Source organism: Amblyomma maculatum, chromosome 3, assembly GCF_055883805.1.
Source record: "Amblyomma maculatum isolate TAMU_Amacu chromosome 3, ASM5588380v1, whole genome shotgun sequence".
Lineage (NCBI taxonomy): Eukaryota > Metazoa > Arthropoda > Arachnida > Ixodida > Ixodidae > Amblyomma > Amblyomma maculatum.
In genome coordinates this window covers 222,862,409-222,872,187 of record NC_139346.1, presented here as the reverse complement: position 1 = coordinate 222,872,187, position 9,779 = coordinate 222,862,409, and the positions used below count along the sequence as shown (strand labels likewise).

The 9,779-nt window shown below is 48.2% G+C and overlaps 1 long non-coding RNA gene across 1 annotated transcript in view; it reads right to left on the bottom strand.

Annotated features, from left to right (window-relative positions):
• Positions 1-2,897: 2,897 nt before the first annotated feature.
• LOC146197782 (uncharacterized) overlaps positions 2,898-9,779 on the bottom strand; it is a 67,140-nt gene continuing 60,258 nt past the window's right edge. Inside the window, exon 6 of the long non-coding RNA XR_014705682.1 lies at positions 2,898-4,069. This is a non-coding gene — a long non-coding RNA (uncharacterized LOC146197782). The remainder of the gene's footprint in view (positions 4,070-9,779) is intronic.

Here is a 9,779-nt window from a genome sequence, read left to right as displayed (position 1 = left end):
ACATGGCCACATTGATGACCGGGAATCCATTCAGTTGGAATTCCTCACACCAAACACAACGAGCGTCCTTCAACCTATGGACCAGGGTGTGATTAAAAATTTGAAGGTGCTATAGACCTTTTCAACAAGCCTCCAGGGGAGTTGCCATTTTTAAATCCCCGGTAAGAAAAGCAAGGACGAGGGCGACGCCCAATATTGGACTGCAAGAAGTTCGTCGCGTTGCTGTTCTCTGCGCTTGCTTACGTGTGGTTTCCCGCTTTTCGCCGTGTTTTGGGAGAAACAATCTCCGCGTCAATGCTTGTACGAGCATTTTTTACTCCGCAAGACTTTGAAGGAGACTGGCTGGTGTAAATATTGAAAAACGGGCCGTTTTGTTTCATGGCATTTGTGCATTCAGGTGACACTCATCCGTCGTGTTCAACGGGGACCCAGCCAACCCGGCTTATGAATATCGGAGGTAAGATTACTGCTTATACTATTTAGTTTCGATAGCTATTCACTCTATACCATTTTCTGCATCTCGTTTGACCGATACAGATGTCGCGGATACTCAGCTGCTGACCCTAAAGACGTGGGTTTGATCCCGGCTGCGGCGGTCACATTTCAGTGGAGTCTCCAATATGGCGTTTTAACCCCTACTTTTACAGAAGCCGAATAAGAGAATTTGTGATCTTAAGCCCGTGACACTGAGTACTTCAGATGATTGTTGCCTACGCGTTATCGTTTAGAAAAATGTAAGCGAGTGCACTTGAGTGGATGAGCTCCCTGCAGCGTATAATATTCGACATGCATGTCGCTGCCAATAAGCAAATAACGCTCTTGCCATTCTGAAGCCTAGCAGAGAGCATCAGCTAGCGGTACTTAATTTATGTCTTCACTTCCAGCTGCAATTAGTAGGAGCCCGTTGTGTCTAAGACGGTGCGGGCAGGGCAATTTATTTTACACAGCCCAAACTAACAAATGTAATCAGAAGGATGTACCGAATCACTACGTTGGAAGTTAATAAAGCTATGACGTGCATAACGTGGGCTTATCGCAATTCGTCTAGCGAGGAAAGCCTCACTTTTGACCAATTTTTCTTGCTACCGTCAAGCCGTGGGAAGGTTAATGGTGCGGTGGGACACAAATGTTTGGTTAGGTTCACTGGCGTCGCTATGGTCACCCGCGGCGCGCACTGAAAGTGTGAGGTGGATGTGTGATTGGGTCGATGAGCGAGAAAGACGGGAGATAAATGAAGAAGACAACAGACTGCCGGAGAGAGATGCTGCCAGCAGTCTTCGCTTTGGAAAGGAAAGTGAACTACACACAAACAAAAAGAGGCGGTGCGGCGGGTTAATGCAGGTGCTTCCAGAGTACACGCACGTACTATCATGGGCAATATGAGCAGGAACACACGAGCGCATGGCCCTCGAAACCCACTTGGGGAAATAAGGCTGTTGCCGCTGTCGGAAACAAAGTAGAAAGGGCGCCACGGTTCCGCTAACTGTTAGAACTCTCGCCTTGCTAGCGTTGCCGCAAAGCGGCAGCTGATTGCAAGGTGCCGGCTGCTAGCCGTGATAAGGCTATCATGGAGCGCAGATCGCGGACCGTGCTGTCAGTAGTTCTGCGACAAATACCGCTGTTAACCCTTTATTTTCTATGTGGGCAAATTTGAAACGTTGACCAGAAAATATTCGTTCAGAGCATGCTTGACACACGTACACTCACAAAGAAAAAAAAGATAGCTAACACTGGTATTAATTGCACAGAACTAGAGACCACTGTATACAAAAAGTGCACTTTGTAATTATAAATATCACAAAGTAATCTTCTACTTTTCTTTTATAGATCAGGAGTACGAGCATCCTGATGGGATTACAGCTGAAACATGTTGCACCCAGTCTTCTTGAACAACGCGATGAGCTGCGCAACGAGCTTTCCTCGCCGCATTTCTTTTTTTCTGGCTGCTTGTGCCGCCGTAAACAACGCAGTGTTGTTTAGAGGAAGCTTGGTAGCTGTCTGACATCGGAACTAGAAGCAATCACAGCGGAAAACAATCACACGCACATGCCAATGAATGCAACCATAGCCGTGGCCAGTAGAGACATATGCTCCGCATGCAGCCCAGACGGAATGGGCAACATTGTGCGGCACGTTAATCTCGCCGCCAGCAAGTTACTCTTGGCCTCTTGCCGCCTGGTTTGAGGCTTATGACTGGATGATGGCGCTCCTAGTGTTGAAAGGGTCTATACAGAGCACGCTTGCTGAGCCGCATGGTTCTGTGCATTGACAAACAATCCATCCCTGCCGCCCGACTGCCCTAGCATCTCCCAATCCTCACGTGAAAGCAGGCAGTCTACTCCCTCGCGAGCTTGCTGGTAAGTGCGCATAAGAGGTTTATAGCCTCCCGCTGTGCTATAACTGGCGGTCGCCTCCTCACACCGACCACCAGGGTTACTAGTTTAGCCTCTAGTTTCTCCAAATGCTAACACAAGATTTATCTTGCCGCAAGGCTGCTGAAACTCTCCAGGAACGAGACTTTCTCTGACTACTGTAATTTTGCTACCGGTGTCTATGATCGCCGTTGTCGGCACTCCAGCGCATTCTATATCTACTTGCTGTAGTTTCGAAGTATGCACTTCGGACGATCTGAGCGCTCTCATTTCTGCAATCAGCGTCCTGTCTGGGTGAACTGGCGCTAAGGTCTCGGCCGTTCCTGTGTTGGCGACTTACTTTTTGTGCTCGGATGCACCTGTCTGGTTTCTGCGCATTCTGAACAGCTCGGGGGCAGTCCTTGGCTCGATGGCCCACTGCGCGGCACACGTAACACTGCGCGTTTCGCTTGTCACTACCTTTCAGGAGGGGTTCGGTTCTTCCTATGTTGCCGTGAGCCGCCTGTCGCACCGCGCGTCCCTTTCCCTTTGCCTGTTCGAATCTCTGCAGTATCTGTGACATCTCATCCGGTTTCACCCATATTTTTCCTTCGCACATATTCCAAGCCCTCTGCACTTAGGTTAGCTTTCATCCTATCAGCAACGATGAGGGCTATCACATCATCCTTAGTGTCTGCTTCCCTCGAACGAAGATAGTAGTAAAAGTAGGTCTTTACGCGGGAGGCGAACTGTGCCCATGTTTCCTCCCTGCATTTAATGGCGTGTTCGAACCGGTCTAAGTACTGAGCGGGGGTGAGCTTTAGTTCGCTTAACACCGCAGTTTTCACTAACTTGTAGGCGCTGCACTCATCATCCCCAAGACCGCAAAGCAGGTACTGAACACGCTCAGTAAGCGCTGGCATGATCAAGTGTATGCGGCTGTATTCAGGTACATTGTACGTTGTGAATAGCCTCTCCACTTTATCGAACCACAAGGGTACGTCCGCGTCACACGGTAGCTTGAGTCCCTTTAGGACCTTGGCACACTGGGAGACCGGGACAAAGCCCGATCGCCGTTGCTCGTCGGATTCCGACATCACGGAGGTCTGCCCGTCGCACCCAATCCGACCTTTTTCAACTCGAGGTGTTCTCGCAACTCAATTTTGAGCTTTTCCAATTGAAAATCGAGTTCCATGTGGCGAATTGCCATAACCTCAGTCTCGGTCAGTGCCGTTACTTTCCGTAGCGCACCTGCCACCGGCTCGGTTATCGCCGCTTCCTCCGCTGGTCCAACCGTCGCATCCTGTTGCAACGCCCCAGCCGGCTGACCATTGCCCTCTAAACCATTCTGCTGTAACATATTCTCCTCCTCTGCCTGTCTGCCAGCTGAGCTCGCCATCATGCTTCTTGTCAACACCATACACCCGTTCTACGCTTGAGCCATAACCACCTCAATGATACATAAGGAATCCCGCTCACCCGTGCTTGTGTTGGTAGTGGCTGACGTTGCTTCTCCGTTGTCGCCTTGACCGGGGCTGCGGGATGGACGACGCCTCAGGGTCGAGGCGCCAGGGTTCGTCGTTCCCTTGCTGGTACTCTGAGGTCGGCTCCCTCCAGGCCTCCCGAAACTGCGACCAGCAGGACGTCTCGTGATGTCTGGAAACTGCTGGATGAGGGCGATGTCCGCTCGGTGTCGTAGGTTGCCGAATCCTGCTGTGCTGCGCCAGTAATTTTATGCTCGTTCGTTGCCAATCTTCGGAGGGGCTGAAGCCTCTCCAAACGTGGTCATTCGGCAGTGAAGAAGCAATAAACGATCAGATGATGGTCAAGAGGAGAATTACATTTACAGAAGAAAAATAGTATATATTGGCAAACTGTAAATGACAGTAACAAGAGTCACACAGACAACTGTAACTTAAAAGAAAATAGACTAACACAGAGAAGTGACTCTACCAGCCCTTACTTTCCTACCGAACGTTTCGGTAAAGGCCTAGGCCTGTAGATACGTGTTAAGCACGCAGCCTCAATCTGGACTGCCGAACATGGTCCGAGGACCGCTTTTTGATGACAAACATCAAGACCCGAGGGCGGCCACCTTAAATGATCCGCCCCGAAAATGAAACGGCCAATCAAATTATTGAAAACCATGCCACAACCCCAGTGGGTTGGGAATAATCTTAGACCCAGGTCCTTAATTACGCCAAATAAAATTACAACATTCAAAACACTCTCCACTCCCCGGTCCCCACTCTCTCACACAGCGCCCGTTTTTCCCTCCCCTCCCCAGCGTGTTTGCGATGCGACCTTGCAGCTAACGCCTTTGTGAAAGAAACACCGCGGGGGATCTGGAGACTAGGCCACCCAGCCGTCCCGTTCGAGAAAAGGGGGGGGGGGGCGGCACTGTCCCAGAGCAGTGTACAGTCGCCGTTGCTCGCACCCGATGTCTGGCGACACAGCGGGAGGCCGCTGGACTGATTCACTACTTGGGAGGGCCAAGGGTAGCGCCTATTGTCGCCTTCTGCAGGACATTTAGTGAGCGCTTACGGCAGTGCAAAAGGCTTCATTAACGGCGTCTCCCTGCACCCATGCTTGGCGAGCCGGCCGTAAAGTGGTGCCGCTGTTGTTCCCGGCTGATAAGGGTGCGTCTGCCGTTCGCTTCCTGGCGACGCCTCGGGGCAAAGGGGCGAAACAAACCAAGCCTCCCGCGCACACAGCGGGGCGCAGTCAGCGCCGAAAAAGAGAAGAAAGAAGAAAAAAGAAACAGCACTCGCTCCTTGGCCTCGGCGCGTGGGGAGTTCGACCGTCAGCTCGACTCCACCCATGTCGTTTTTCACTGCCGAGGAGGTAGGACTACACAAAATCGAGCTTCATGACGGGTATCAGCCAAAACGCGCTTTCCCTTACCGAGTGCCTGAAGTTAGGGAAGAAGTAGAGCGACAGGTAAATGAGTTGTTAGACCTGGGCCTCATATAACCGGTCGAAAGCAACGACTATGCTCATCCCGTGGTCTGCGTAGGGAAAAAGGACGGTTCAGTGCGTTGTGTATCGATTACCGCGCGCTAAACGCGGCCACGCGCACTGATGCATTCCCGAGGACACCCCCGCAGAAGTTAATGAGGGTCGGCCGCCCCAAATACAGTGGAACCTCAATTATATGTCCCTCGGTTACGCGACGACCCACATTTTACGCCGAATCGGCTTGGTCCCCGCAAAACCCCCATAGAGACAATGTATTAAAATCCTCGATTATACGATGCAATTTTACTCCGGCCTCGCTTCGTACGACGGACCTGGTACAGCGCAGAAAAAAAAAAGCTAAGCAGACGCACACTGTTCCGTAGGCACATTGTAGCCAGCTGATATTGAATGGGAAGCATGTAATCTCACAAAGAAAGCAAACAGCGGCAGCCGCTGCCGCTCAGCGTGCCCAATAGTTTTTTTTTTAGGGCAAGGCCTGTGGCGGCAAGAATGTTGTACTACTGCATTTCAGCTACGAAAAAAGAAAAGTGGGATCAAATCTGTGATGTCAAAAATGTATCCTGTAAGGACATTTATCACCGCCTTAGTAAAATTATATTACAAATAATAAAAGTTAAATGCAAAACAGATAATTCTTATTATCGACAAGGTCAGTTGTTGGGTGAGTTGGTGACGATGTTCCATATCTACAGAGCGATAAACGGGACAAGAGAACACAATAACGACAAACGCAGCGCTGACTGACAACTGATTTTTATTGCTTGTCCAGCCGGTATATATACCCCACTGGAAGGCAGAGATAGAAATCAAGACACACAGATCATGAGTAACATAAAATTCACACTACTACAGGGTCGAATTAACATTCGCATTCGAGATAAGCTGTTTCTTTTTTTAATAATGCCACAGATGGTTCAATAATGGCAGCGTTTGGGCGAGTTGGTTAGACATGTTAAACCTGGAAAGCGCATAAAAACAACGGACAACAGCAAGAGACAGACACACGAGCGCTTACTTCCAACTGATTTTTATTTTCATGCGAGAAGCAGAATATATGTACACTTCAGATCACATGCGCATGCGAAGAAAACTCAAAGAAAAAAAAATTATCTGGCTGCACATGTAAAAGATGAAAGATATGCAATCTCTTTCTCAGACAGCAAAATCGACGCACCACTTACACAATCATCGCCAGTTCGTGCTATCTCACTTGCCTCAACAATTTCGCGCGTTGTTTTACACTTGCTTTTATCTTTCATCTTTTACATGTGCAGCCAGATAATTTTTTTCTTTGAGTTTTCTTCGCATGCGCATGTGATCTGAAGTGTACATATATTCTGCTTCTCGCATGAAAATAAAAATCAGTTGGAAGTAAGCGCTCGTGTGTCTGTCTCTTGCTGTTGTCCGTTGTTTTTATGCGCTTTCCAGGTTTAACCACAGATGGTGCACTTATACAACTTTCCGAGAGCCTCACTATCATTTGTGCTTCCACCACCTCTCTAGTCAACTGGTCACGATGGCTTCCTAATATCATACATTCATTGTACAAAGGTTGGCAGGCACTCCTATCGTCACCTTCGTCACCTTCCTTGCAGCTGCTGCAGTGCTTAGCCACGTGACCGGTAATAGGGACATGCGTAACGTTATAATAATGTTCTTTTAATCTTTCGTTAAGACATCGGCCAGTCTGGCCGATGTAACTCTTCCCACATGATAGCGGCAAGGAATAGATTACACCTTCCTGGCACTTCACAAATTGTTTGGCGTGTCTTTTTCTGCAGCCGCTTGGTTCATCGTTAGCCGAACTAACTTTTTTGACCAGTTTCGAGAGTCTGTTAGGAGCCGAAAAGACGTCGACTCCGGCATGCTTGCCAATCTTTCTCAGGTTATGTGATACCTGATGCATATATGGCACCACAGCAAACTTCACCTTCTTTTTATCTGGTCTTTTCTCACCTTTCATCTCAGCTTTCACTTTTTTCTGTACTTTCTCTGCCACAGAAGTCAGAACATCAGAAGGGTAACCGGCCTGTGTGAGGCGGCACACTTGGTTTTTGAAGATAAGTTCCAGCCTGTGCTGACATGTCTTTTTTACAGCATTGTAAAAAAGACATGTCAGCACTCGAACAATAACGACAAACACAGCGCTGACTGACAACTGATTTTTATTGCTTGTCCAGCCGGTATCAGTTGTCAGTCAGCGCTGTGTTTGTCGTTATTGTGTTCTCTTGTCCCGTTTATCGCGCTGTAGATATGGAACATCGTCACCAATTCGCCCAACAACTGACCTTGTCAAACTTCATTTCTCGAACAAAGGGCCCTTTTGCATGTGACTTTGATCCACTTCAGTTTGTGGCAAGTGTTGCCGTTGCATCGTGCACCGCAAGAACGCTGGGTTTTTGCGTCCGCAAGATCCTCCCTCCTGCGGTCTCGTTTATGCTGGGTGGCGTTCAGCCCTCAGCCGGACATGGAAGAAGGATGTGCAAGATACTCAGAGCAGAATGGCAGCGACAGGTGCGGGTCTACAGGGAGCATCTCAAGCTTCGAGTGCAGCTGTCTGGGGGACCGGATGGCTGAAAGTACCAGTGGCATCAACTATCAGCGTGCATCGACCGAACCACAGAGGTCCTATGGCAACAGACGCTTCCCGGACTATGTGCGCTACTGCCAAAGAAAAGTGCAAGAGCTGGACAACAGATCCATACATCTGAGGACATCTCGTTCCCTGGGTACATGCGGCAAGTCCTTAGCCAGGGACCAAAGTTCGCGGTAGAACCAAGGAAAACCAGACCGGAACTCCTAGCCATGGTGAGAGAAGTCTCTAGGCAGGCCGACAAAACAGAGGCGGAACGTTGCATTTCTGAAGGGGTTGACGTTCTAACGAGGTATAGGTGTTCTACCAAGAAACTACCTCTTCAGAAGACGGTTAGATGGCTAAAGCAAGGTTGGTTTTCGTTGTTACTTGCAGATAAAGACGGGGGGTTTGTTGTTCTCGACAATGATGCGTATGTGTCGAAGGCATCGGATGCCGTAAGAGCTTTGTTCTACAAACGGAATGATGTGTCGGTAGCCAAGGTTAAAAGTAAGGCAAAGAAGCTAATTAATCGGCTGAACCTGAGTAGGCTTTCAAGTATGGTCGACAGCAGCCAAGGATTGAGCCTAGAAATGTTTTTTACAGCGAAAACCCATAAACCTGAGTGGCCGTTTCGAGTGATAATCTCCGAGAATGGAACTTGGCAGAAGCACGTTGCGAAATTTCTGCAAGGTATCTTGAAGGCGTTGACTATTGATGACCCGTTTAGAGTAAGAAGATGGGACGAAGTCATTCAGTTTCTAGAAGGGAACTGCAGCAAAAAACTTCAAGGATTTTCCATAGATATAAAAGATTTGTACTACACGATACCCCAGGAAGAGATTGTGTCATCGGTAAATGATCTTATTTATACGAATGGTGCCATAGCATTCCAAAATGAGTGCGGGATGTCAACAGGCAGTTTCCTTGAATTGCTGTCTGTTTACCTAGAATCCACATTCACTGAATGGAATGGAGATGTATACATTCAGAGAAATGGATTTTGTATTGGTTCGTGCCTTGCACCTGTTCTTAGTGATGTGTTCCTGGCATCGCACGATAGGATTTTGAAAGAACGCCTTGAAGGGTCCTGTGTTCGTGGAATTTTTAGGTTTGTAGATGACTACTTTGTGTTTTTAGAATGTGACAACCTCGATTTCGAGCAGCAATTCCGTCATGTTTTTTCAGTGTTCTTGGAGCATCTTAACCCTATGGTCTTAACGCACGAAGTGCCTGAAAATGGTTTTATTAGGTTTTTAGATTTGTCATTTCACTTCACCTCATCCCATGTTTGTTGGTCGTTCGAGCCGCGCGGTCAAAAACCGATTCTTTCGTATGCATCTGCTCATTCAAAGCTCGTAAAAAGAGCCATTGTTCATTCAATGTTTTACAATGCTGTAAAGAAGACATGTCAGCACAGGCTGGAACTTAGCTTCAAAAACCAAGTGTGCCGCCTCACACAGGCCGGTTACCCTTCTGACATTCTGACTTCTGTGGCAGAGAAAGTACAGAAAAAAGTGAAAGCTGAGATGAAAGGCGAGAAAAGACCAGATAAAAAGATGAAGTTTGCTGTGGTGCCATATATGCATCAGGTATCACATAACCTGAGAAAGATTGGCAAGCATGCCGGAGTCGACGTTGTCTTTTCGGCTCATAACAGACTCTCGAAACTGGTCAAAAAAGTTAATTCGGCTAACGATGAACCAAGCGGCTGCAGAAAAAGACACGCCAAAAAATTTGTGAAGTGCCAGGAAGGTGTAATCTATTCCCTGCCGCTATCATGTGGGAAGAGTTACATCGGCCAGACTGGCCGATGTCTTAACGAAAGATTAAAAGAACATTATTATAACGGTACGCATGTCCCTATTACCGGTCAC